General features: G+C 39.6%; 1 long non-coding RNA gene across 1 annotated transcript; it reads left to right on the top strand.

Moving 5' to 3' along the window:
- LOC124174788 lies at positions 1–516 on the top strand. The gene is made up of 3 exons (XR_006869005.1): positions 1–105; positions 202–296; positions 386–516. It is a non-coding gene; the product is annotated as an uncharacterized LOC124174788 (long non-coding RNA).
- Positions 517–9,740: the final 9,224 nt, after the last annotated feature.

The raw sequence follows: 9,740 nt of genomic DNA, 5'->3' as shown, positions 1-9,740 counted from the left end.
GTGTCGGTAACGGTTCTCGAGGTTACCGAAAAACTTATTGATTTGTATGTGCTACCACGTTACCGAAATACTCAGATAAGTGGAAAGTGGAAGCTTTTTATCTTGGTAAGGATGATTCGAAGTGAAATAAAATATTTCTTGGGTTGTCGCATGCCTATTGACAGTAACGGTAAATCTAACCTGACTCTTTCACGATTGTAGTTGACAATCTGTCTTTATTCTCCCGGACATGACTGATTTGCGAATGACCGTGTTACGATGCGGTTATTTCATTCGTTGTTTCACGTATGTTTCGTGTAAGTATAAGACGTTAATTGTTTTTCCTTCTTTTGATGTTTATATTAGTTGTCAATTCACTTTGTATGATGTGAATAAACTTTTACAGTTCTGAGGATGGCCCCCCAAAGGGGCGAAACGTAAAAATGAGACTAGTTCTTGATTGACCTACGACACCAAAAAAACATCATTATACATCAAGAAGGTCGAGAACCACTTCCTACATTATTTAACCTTTTGAGGGGCAGTGGGACGTATACGTCACACCTATTTTTTTCCATATTTCTAGTATATTTTTGTACTTTTTATGTGCTCATAAATACTTTTTAGACTCTCAGATGCCGAAGTCATTAAAATTCCATGCAACATTGTAATAATTTATTTATGCATATGTTTTTTGTAAGCAATCATGGTGAAAAAACTCGTTTATTTTTGAATCGTCTTTTTTTTACGTATTCCCCAGACACAGTTTTATAATATATATCTTTTTCAGAATTTTCCGTACTCTAGTTTAAAAAAAAAAAATGGAAATTTCGGAAAATTACCGCCATTTTAAATTTCGTAATTCTGACTCTAGAATCCTAATCAGCGATTCCGAAAACTTATTTTCCATCTATGATTTTTTTAAATTGTTGGGTAGAAAAATGTTCTCAAAAAGTTGATACGGGCTGATCCCACGTGAAGGTTATTTGATACGGCGTTCCTCTGATAGGTCGTCCTAGTAGACGTGATAACACGTTAGTATTTGATTTCAAATAAGGCGCACGGCATTTGTTTCGATTTTTTCATTATTTCACTACAGTATTTGGATGAGTTAATAAAATAAGTCCGTGCCGAATAACACTTAATACGACTAATGTTACGAATAATGCTGGGTGGGGTGACGTTGTGTGCAACAAGTTTGTGTTCAAGGTGGTTTGAGGCGAATGGAAATTAGGTGAATCAGGCCTTCCGTATCTCACACATATATCTGTCGTAGGCATCTAATAAAATCGGGCATTTAATTAAAAGCCTAGTCATCTAATTAAATGCCGGCATTTAATGAAAATCGTATTGATGTCTTTCATTTACCATTATCTGCCTAGGGATTTACTTAAATGCCGGCATCTAATTGAATGCCGGCCGGATCTCCTGGCAAATAATAAAAAAATCAAATGTATATCCACGCACGATCCGCCCGTGTTTACCGCGCATGTTCACCTAGCGACAGTTTCAAAACAAATATCATGCCCAATTAATTCAGATAGAAGCAGTCGGTCAGTAACCGTTATTGAGTATACAGATTCGCCAATTTATAAATCTTTGGACATTCTTGAAAATGGAGAGAAGTGGTGTTTGTGAAGAATCATTTTTGCAAAAAATCAAGCATATCATGGATTCCAATAATGGGAAAAGAGTGATGTGGGATTGTGAGCAGTTTGAAAAAGTGAAAACGATTTTGAGCAGAACGGAAGCGAAAGCAGATATGTCTCACTACTACTACTTCAAGAAATATGAATTGTTACAAATCGGGTCTGTGAGTAGTATTGTCTTGAAGCGGAGTAGCGAGAGTGACGATTTAGTCTATATGGTTCCAGTGGAAGGTTATTTCGAGAAACTGTTAGAAGCTCATAATCAAACTAGCCATGGACGTCGAGATAAGATGCTGTACTACATGAAACAACAATGGCGCATCCCCAGGAGTGCATGTGAGATTATTATTAGTTGTTGTGAGACATGGTACTGAGTACACAGGAAAAAACCCAGGAGCATATGTGTATTGTTTGTGGATCTGGTGTATCACTTAAAGACGCAGTGACATGTCAGGAATGTGATCTGGAAACGCACATTAATTGTGGGACCTTGGCCGATCAAGATACATTTTTTTGCTCGTTATGCTCAAGAGAAAAACATATCCATGATGTACAGGAAGATTGCCATAGGAGGCAGAAATTGGCAGTAAATAAAATGGTGACATTTTCTACTAAGAAATTTCCAGAATTGGCTGCTGGAGATTGCATTACACTAGCAGTTCCAACTGTAGATCGAGCCTCCATTGACTTCAGCAGAATCTTGGGCGTTGTTCTAGATAAACAAAATGAAGTATATCAAATCGGAACTAAGGCAGGAATAATGAAGGGTTGGTCTTCTCGACCGGAGATACAGAAATCAGGAGCCAGTATGATTACTCTTCTGGATGTTCGGAGAGATAATTTTCTTACTCTTAGAGAAGCAACGGTGGCGCAATCAAAATGCGGGGGCCAAGATTACAAAAAATGTAACTGCAAAGTGACAAAAGAGCCATGTTCGACAAAGCGGTGTTCTTGCTTCAAAGCCAATATGAAATGCGGATCTCGGTGCCACAATTCTAATCCTTGTGCGAATAAAGACTGTTAACTACATTTTTTTTCTAAATGAATTATAACAAATTTTCGAATGACTTATATAATATTATTATGTTATATGATTTTCTAGCTGACTATAATAGTTTAATAAATATGACGCGTTGATATATTTCATGGATATACATTTACTTTGTTTATTATTTGCCTGGAGATCCGGCCGGCATTCAATTAGATGCCGGCATTTAAGTAAATCCCTAGGCAGATAATGGTGAATGAAAGACATCAATACGATTTTCATTAAATGCCAGCATTTAATTACATGACTAGGCTTTTAATTAAATGCCCGATTTTATTAGATGCCTACGACATATCTACGGTATAGTATATTATGTTACAAGTGTGGAAACTGGGCGATTTTCCATGAGTGTGAAGTTTGCAGCGTGAGCCGCAAGGGTGAGTGCTGCAATCCCACGAGTATAACGGTGGACGCAGCATGCACGAAGCCGAGCGCTATAATCACACGAGTCAGATATCGCCCATCCGCACGTGTAATACACGCCATTTTTTTCCAATTACTTTGAAGGAAAGTTTGATTTGAGAAATACTGAAGGCGTTACTTACGGCGCAGGGATTTGGGGTTAGGTAACCTCCGCTTCCTCTTCCCGTATTGAATAAACAAACGAATTTAATATACGAAGAAAAAGGGTAAGTTTGCTCGGTCAGTAAAGGTAGGAGTACTGCATGACCTTAATGAAATGCATGCACTAAAAAAAGCCCTAGTAGGTAAAATGTAATATTTCTGGAAGTTGGGCGTACACAGTGTTAGTGAAAGTATCGGGTCTGCCGACTCTCATAAAATTGAACAGTGTATTAGTTAATCTTGATTTTTTCGAAGTACTAGTGTAGTTTGAGTCGAGTTCCAAGGATCGGCGCTACAATGAGAAAGTTCAGTCTTTTCCATGCAACATAGTCTCTGAACCAGGGCGGAGTCCCTGTGAATACGTAACTTCAAATTGCGGATAAGCAGCTGAACATTAGTTTCAGAAGATAACTAAACGGTCTCAACGAATGAGTAACGACATCTCTTGACTCGAGATAGGACTCGAGCCATCATATGATAAGCAAGGCTTACCGACCGATCCAACAATAACAAAACATAATTTTAAGCCTTCGTTTGAAAGGCGGGGTCCTTCATGTCCGGGCTAGATCGGTTTCGATTAATAATTTTCTGAGAAGGGAGGGGGTCACTGATACCATGACCTAAAAAAAAAAATTATATAAGAAGGGGAACCGACCCTCAAGCTTGAAAGTCTAAGATCCGAACAGTTGCTGTGAGTAGGTCAAATCCGGAGCAGCACCGCTTCGGAAATTTGAGGCCGCAGGTCAAATATTACCGTTGCTTTATCTAAAGCCGTTGGTGCAGCTGTCTCTTCACGTACACCTATACAATTTTGGAGCGCGTTATTTACCTAGGAGATATTGGAAATTATTTTGAAATACGCGGATGCCGAAATCGAGCGATACGTAGCCGATAAAGGTAACAGAGATTGTGCATTGACGTTTCAAACCCTAACTTTCAACGAATTGAAGGCATTCATAGGCCTTCCATACTTTTGCAGCGTGCAAAATAATGACCGAGTAAATCTATCGGAGATCTGGTCGCGCGAGTTCGGGTCAACGCTGTCTAAACTGACGATGTCACAACGACGATTCGAATTTATTAGCTGTCGGCTTCGATTCGATGACAAAGCTACGCGCGCTGCAAGTCGTGCCGAAAATATACTAGCGCCAATTCGCGAAATTTGTGAGATTTTTTTAATGAACTGTCAAAACAAATATAATCCGAGTCTGTTTTTGACTATTGATGAGCAATTGTTAGTGTTTCATGGACGTTTCTCAGCACGTCCTTACATCAATTCCAAACAGGAGCGGCGTCGAATAAAAAGAGTTTCCATGAACGACGCGAAAACTTTGTATATGTACAACACCATACCGTACATTGGAAAAGTGCCGGCAGAGCGAGATGAGAGTGTTCTTTTCATCACAATATTATACACTTCGATTGAGATTTTTAATAGAATGAGGCAAGAATTTAATTCAACAGTAATAGACATACTACGCAAAAATATGCGTCAGATTCTGGATTCATTCAAAAGAAATGCTTCAATGGGCGCTGCAAGTGAAGTAAATGGAAAACCAGAAATGATAGAATTTTATGATAAAAATAAATATGGCACAGATTGTTTTGATCAGGTCAGTGGAAATTATTTCTTCGCCTGTACAAGCAATCGCTGGCCAATGCGCTTTTGTTTAGGCATGCTGGATCACGCCAGTGTTAATGGTTGCATTTTATATCGTTTTCTGCCTGAAAATAAGAATGAAAATAAAAGAAAGTTTTTGAAAGAACTGACACTTTCATTAATAAAACCTCATTTACAAGAGCGCTGAGCGAAGCCCGGATTGCACAAGTCTTTGATAGCGTCCAAGAAATATCGTTCTCGGACGAGATTGGTAACCCAACGCTAAGATCAAATAAATTAGAAAAAAGAAAGCGATGCCATTTCTATAAAGTCGACAAAGGCAGGAAAACGCAGTACTGCTGCGCGAAGTGCAAAAAGTGGAAATGTGACTGGTTCGTTAACGGCCTGTGAAGATCATTGACTTGTGAGTTGTGCACATTGCCTAGAATAGAATAGTTATACTTGAGTCAACATAATTTTGTTTGACTTGTAAACTTTAGTTTATAACATAAGAGTTGACGGAGAGAAGTTTCAAATTATTTAGTTTTGTGAAATAGACGAGAAAAGTAATGTTTTTTAGATAATAATGTTACGAGGTAGAACGCGTAGACTTCGATGAGCGGCAATCGAAACTTATTCTACGCCCAACCAAGATGTTATCTGGCTACTTCAGGGTTCGTACACGTCGATTATGCACTTATTTGCCACTACTCCCAACGCAAGAAATGATAGAAGAAATAAAGAATCGGTTCTAAGGGAGATAGACGATTTAAATGGTATAGTTGGTTCATTATTGATGACCGAGTAATTGTAGTATAAAAGTGATCGGTGTGAAGGCGTCGGCTGGGGGGAAGGGTTTGGATTGGCAGGGAGAGTGTGCCGTGGTATTTCATATTCCGCCACATAGGTTATAATAACGCACTCTTCTCTCCACAGAATAACGCATAAACAAAGAAGGCACGTCTCAGGCCAATACTCCATAAAGAACGACTAGCGAAATTTAGAGAAGATTTATATATTAATATTAGGCTAATACCTGTCTATTCTCTATCGTTCGTACCGCACTACAAGAGCCACCTCCACCAGACTGGTGGACTTTGGATGAGAGACCCGTGTGGAAATCATCATCACCAGAAAGACTCGGTACGATGGCGCCGTAGGGCGAATACCGAGCACGGTGTAAAAATCAGAGGTGGTCCGACTGGCCCTCAGAAGCTGTGATTATTTTATCTTAGTACGGTGGGAATCTGCCAGGAGCCTCATGCATCGGTCCGGATCAGGTAAACAATAATGGCGGCGATCTAACCACACAGTATTTTACTAAAGTTGACAGGCAATCCGGGATCGACGTTTGGGTCTCTGTCGTTTACTCAAAAGACAAGAAAATGGTGAATTGTTGTTTGCCCGACTGTCGGAGCGGATGTCTAGGAGATGACGAAACAATCTCCTTGTTTTGTGCTCCCAAGGATTCTGTTATACTTCAAAAGTGGTCCAGTGCTGTGAAAAAATTTGGCGTCGATCTTGAATTCAATTATTTTATTTGCGAAAAGCACTTCAACTATGGCGTACCTAATTTATGTCAGGCGACAGTTAATGATGCTCTAATAAATTGTAAGTTTTCGATTCCATGTGATTTGCATAAGGAAGAAGTCATTGCATACTGTCTACGTTACTATACAGTCATGAAAATGCATCAATGAACTAAAACAAAAAGTCGGGAAATGGTAAAGACTAGTAGTGTCAAAAAGAAGCAAGCCAAACCATACTCTAAGTAAAAAAGCTACGTAAATTTTTGATATACTTTAATATAATGTGACGTGGTATTTCGTACCTCGTCACGTGGTTTAATTATCGCACTTCCCTACGTACGGAATATCGCTAAAAATAACGAAAGCACGTCTGAGGCCAATACCCCAAAACAAACGACTAGTTATCTTTAAGTGAAACTCTCTTTATTAAGCTAATTCTATTCTATTTTCTAATTTTGTAACGCTCTACGAGAACCATCTACGAGACTTCCGCTTCAAGATACCAGGACACTGCCTGACAGGGGTCACGTACCAGCTCAACACCGACCACCACCGACTACAGACGAACGAATACCGCTGAAACCACTCCTGATGGATGCCTATCTAAGTTGTGAACAGGGTCGTGCGTGATGCACAAGCAGTACGTCCAAATATTTAAGACTTATCGGCCAGGAGCCTAACCACGAATCAATGCTTCTACCGCTCGGATGCATCGCCCGACGGCGTACAGGGCTGTGCGTCAAAAACACAACAAAGCCTCCCGTCGACGATACTTATCAGACTGGAGCTGAACCGACCATGACATCTACTAAGTCGTTGTCTATCAAATAGAGGACGGTTTTCTCTTAATGAACCGTCCTATTGAAGGGCTGTGGCGTGGAATAGGCTAGACTATGCTGACCACGTGGATCTGGTGGATCTAGTGTGGGGATCCGGGTCGAGGGAAATCACCACCAGATCGTTCCGACATGAGGGCTCCGATGAGCGAGGGCCGGAATACAGCGCCAACGAAATAGCTACAACGGGGAGTACCAGTAAACCAAGGAGTGAAGTACAATCGGTCGCAAGTCCAAGAGATCGGTGACGCAATATTATCGCATACCTCAATATCGCAACATATGAGCGGTACGACCTCCCCCTCACCAACGATGCAGCACAGCTGAGGGTGAAAATCTCCGACCACCTTCCGACGTCCCGATACCTCGATACCTGTCGTCGAGGAAGAAGAAAAACAAGTGGCGAGGGATTATCACCGCCTACCTGTAGACCAGACCTGCGCGACCTGCTGGCCCAATTAGAATAATGCAAATTTGAGGAAGAATCTCGTGACAGCAGCACAACGAAAATCAGGATCATCGCTCGTCTCGACACTCTACGTTCAGTTTTCCATCAATCAAGACGTGCTCTCGTAGTACCCAGAATTATTATCGCTATCCATAGATTCAGTTCTCGCTTTATTACCGCATCTTCGGTGCCTGTTCTATTTTCTTTCTACGTAAGTGAGGTTCTATGTATTATTGAATCTTGGTGAGCGGTAATAGAAATGTAAAACGTATTTTCGTTAACGTTTCGGCCCGGATATGGGCCCTCCTCAGAACGATTAGTTTTTTTATTCAACTGTCAAGAACAAAAAATGTTTTTATAATATGAAAAATATACAATAAGACATTAATTACTGTAGATGTAAAACTATTGAAGCTATTCTCTATTGTAGGTTAGTGGGTACATATTAAGTATCTGTTATGGTTATAAAGTCATAAAACTCAGAGAGTAATTTATCTTTTATAGGAAGGAGGATTAAGATACAGCCAGAATCGTAAAATACACGTTAACAAAAATTCGTTTCACATTTCTATGACCGCTCACCAAGATTCAATAATATATTATCTACGAGGTTGAGAATTCTTACCCTTCACTTTAAAATTGGATTATTTCTGAGAATATGGGCTATATTCACAACATCGAGCTTTCACACGGGAAAGCGACGGCTGACTACCTACGTCGTTGGATTCGCACAGCTGAAAAAATATTGAGGATGAAGAACTACCGGATCTTTCTACTTCGATGTAAGAAACAAAGAATAATGCCCAAACACTTAAGTTTCTCAAGGACAACCTGTCACAGTATTAATTTCAATCTGTCAAGTTCAAACACCAAAGCCAAACAATTAGCAATTAATTACGAACTATCTTTACTCAACCTAGAAATTAATAACGTACATAAGTATATTCTCAATTCCGAAAAGATTTTGACTAACCTAACCGAGCAAATCAACCTAAAACTAGGGATCACTTCTGGAAAAAAGTTATTTGATACCCAAAATCGGATGTTAACCAATAAGTTCGACTCAATCAAAAATCGGAACATCAAAAAATTCAGCATGTTGCAGGCTCAAAAAAAACCTTCCAACAACCACAATGAATTACTTTCAAACAGAAAAAATAATTGGTTAGTAAAATTAACCGACACTCATATCCCTGATAACGTTGCCGAAGTAGTACAACTCGGTCCTAAATTTGGACGCCCATATAACAATCGCGATCTTCCTGTTTTCAATCTCATCTCCAATTTTGAAGCAAAAATAACGAGTTTCCCAACCGATTCAAGAAACCAAGTAAGATCAGAATTTACTAACAGAGTTCTCAACTTTCCAAAGAACCCTAGAAACAACAAGATTGATTTTGTCCCAGATAGAAAAATTCGTGATACCATGTTTAAAAAAAAAACAACCCGAACATCATGTTTTTAAAAGCAGATAAAGGCAATACGTCAGTAGCCATGCACAGAGACACTTACAACAACAAAATGCGACAACAGCTTTCGGACACTAACACCTATAGAATTGCTAGATACGACCACTGCAATACTCTACAGACTAGGGTGAACAAACTCACCTTCAAATGGTTCAATTCCAAACTAATAAACAAAAGCATACACAGAAGCATCGCTACCTATAACAGTGTTCCCCCTCGTGCATATGGGCTCCCTAAAATCCATAAAGAAGGAATCCCATTACGAATTATAGTTTCTTTTGTCAATAGCCTGACTTACGCATTATCTAAACTAATTAATTCATGGCTCACTACAAATATCACCACCCCCTACCTCCAGAGTCAAAGATAGCTTTACATTGGTTGAAAAAATAAATACACTGTTTATTATATATATTATGACGTGGATTTTTCCCGCTCCTCGGTCACTCGGAGAAAATGACCGAGAACTTACCGCGTGCACAATAATTTGGCGTCCACGATGTACCCTGGATCTAAAACAATATCGCAAAGTTTTTGTTGGGCGCCTGGCGTGATTAACACGCCTCGAAATCATTAATACGCTATTCCTCGGGCATATGCTCGATAGCTCAGTACCGC

The sequence above is a fragment of the Neodiprion fabricii genome, chromosome 2, assembly GCF_021155785.1.
Source record: "Neodiprion fabricii isolate iyNeoFabr1 chromosome 2, iyNeoFabr1.1, whole genome shotgun sequence".
Taxonomy (NCBI): domain Eukaryota; kingdom Metazoa; phylum Arthropoda; class Insecta; order Hymenoptera; family Diprionidae; genus Neodiprion; species Neodiprion fabricii.
This window is presented reverse-complemented; position numbering and strand designations above follow the sequence as displayed.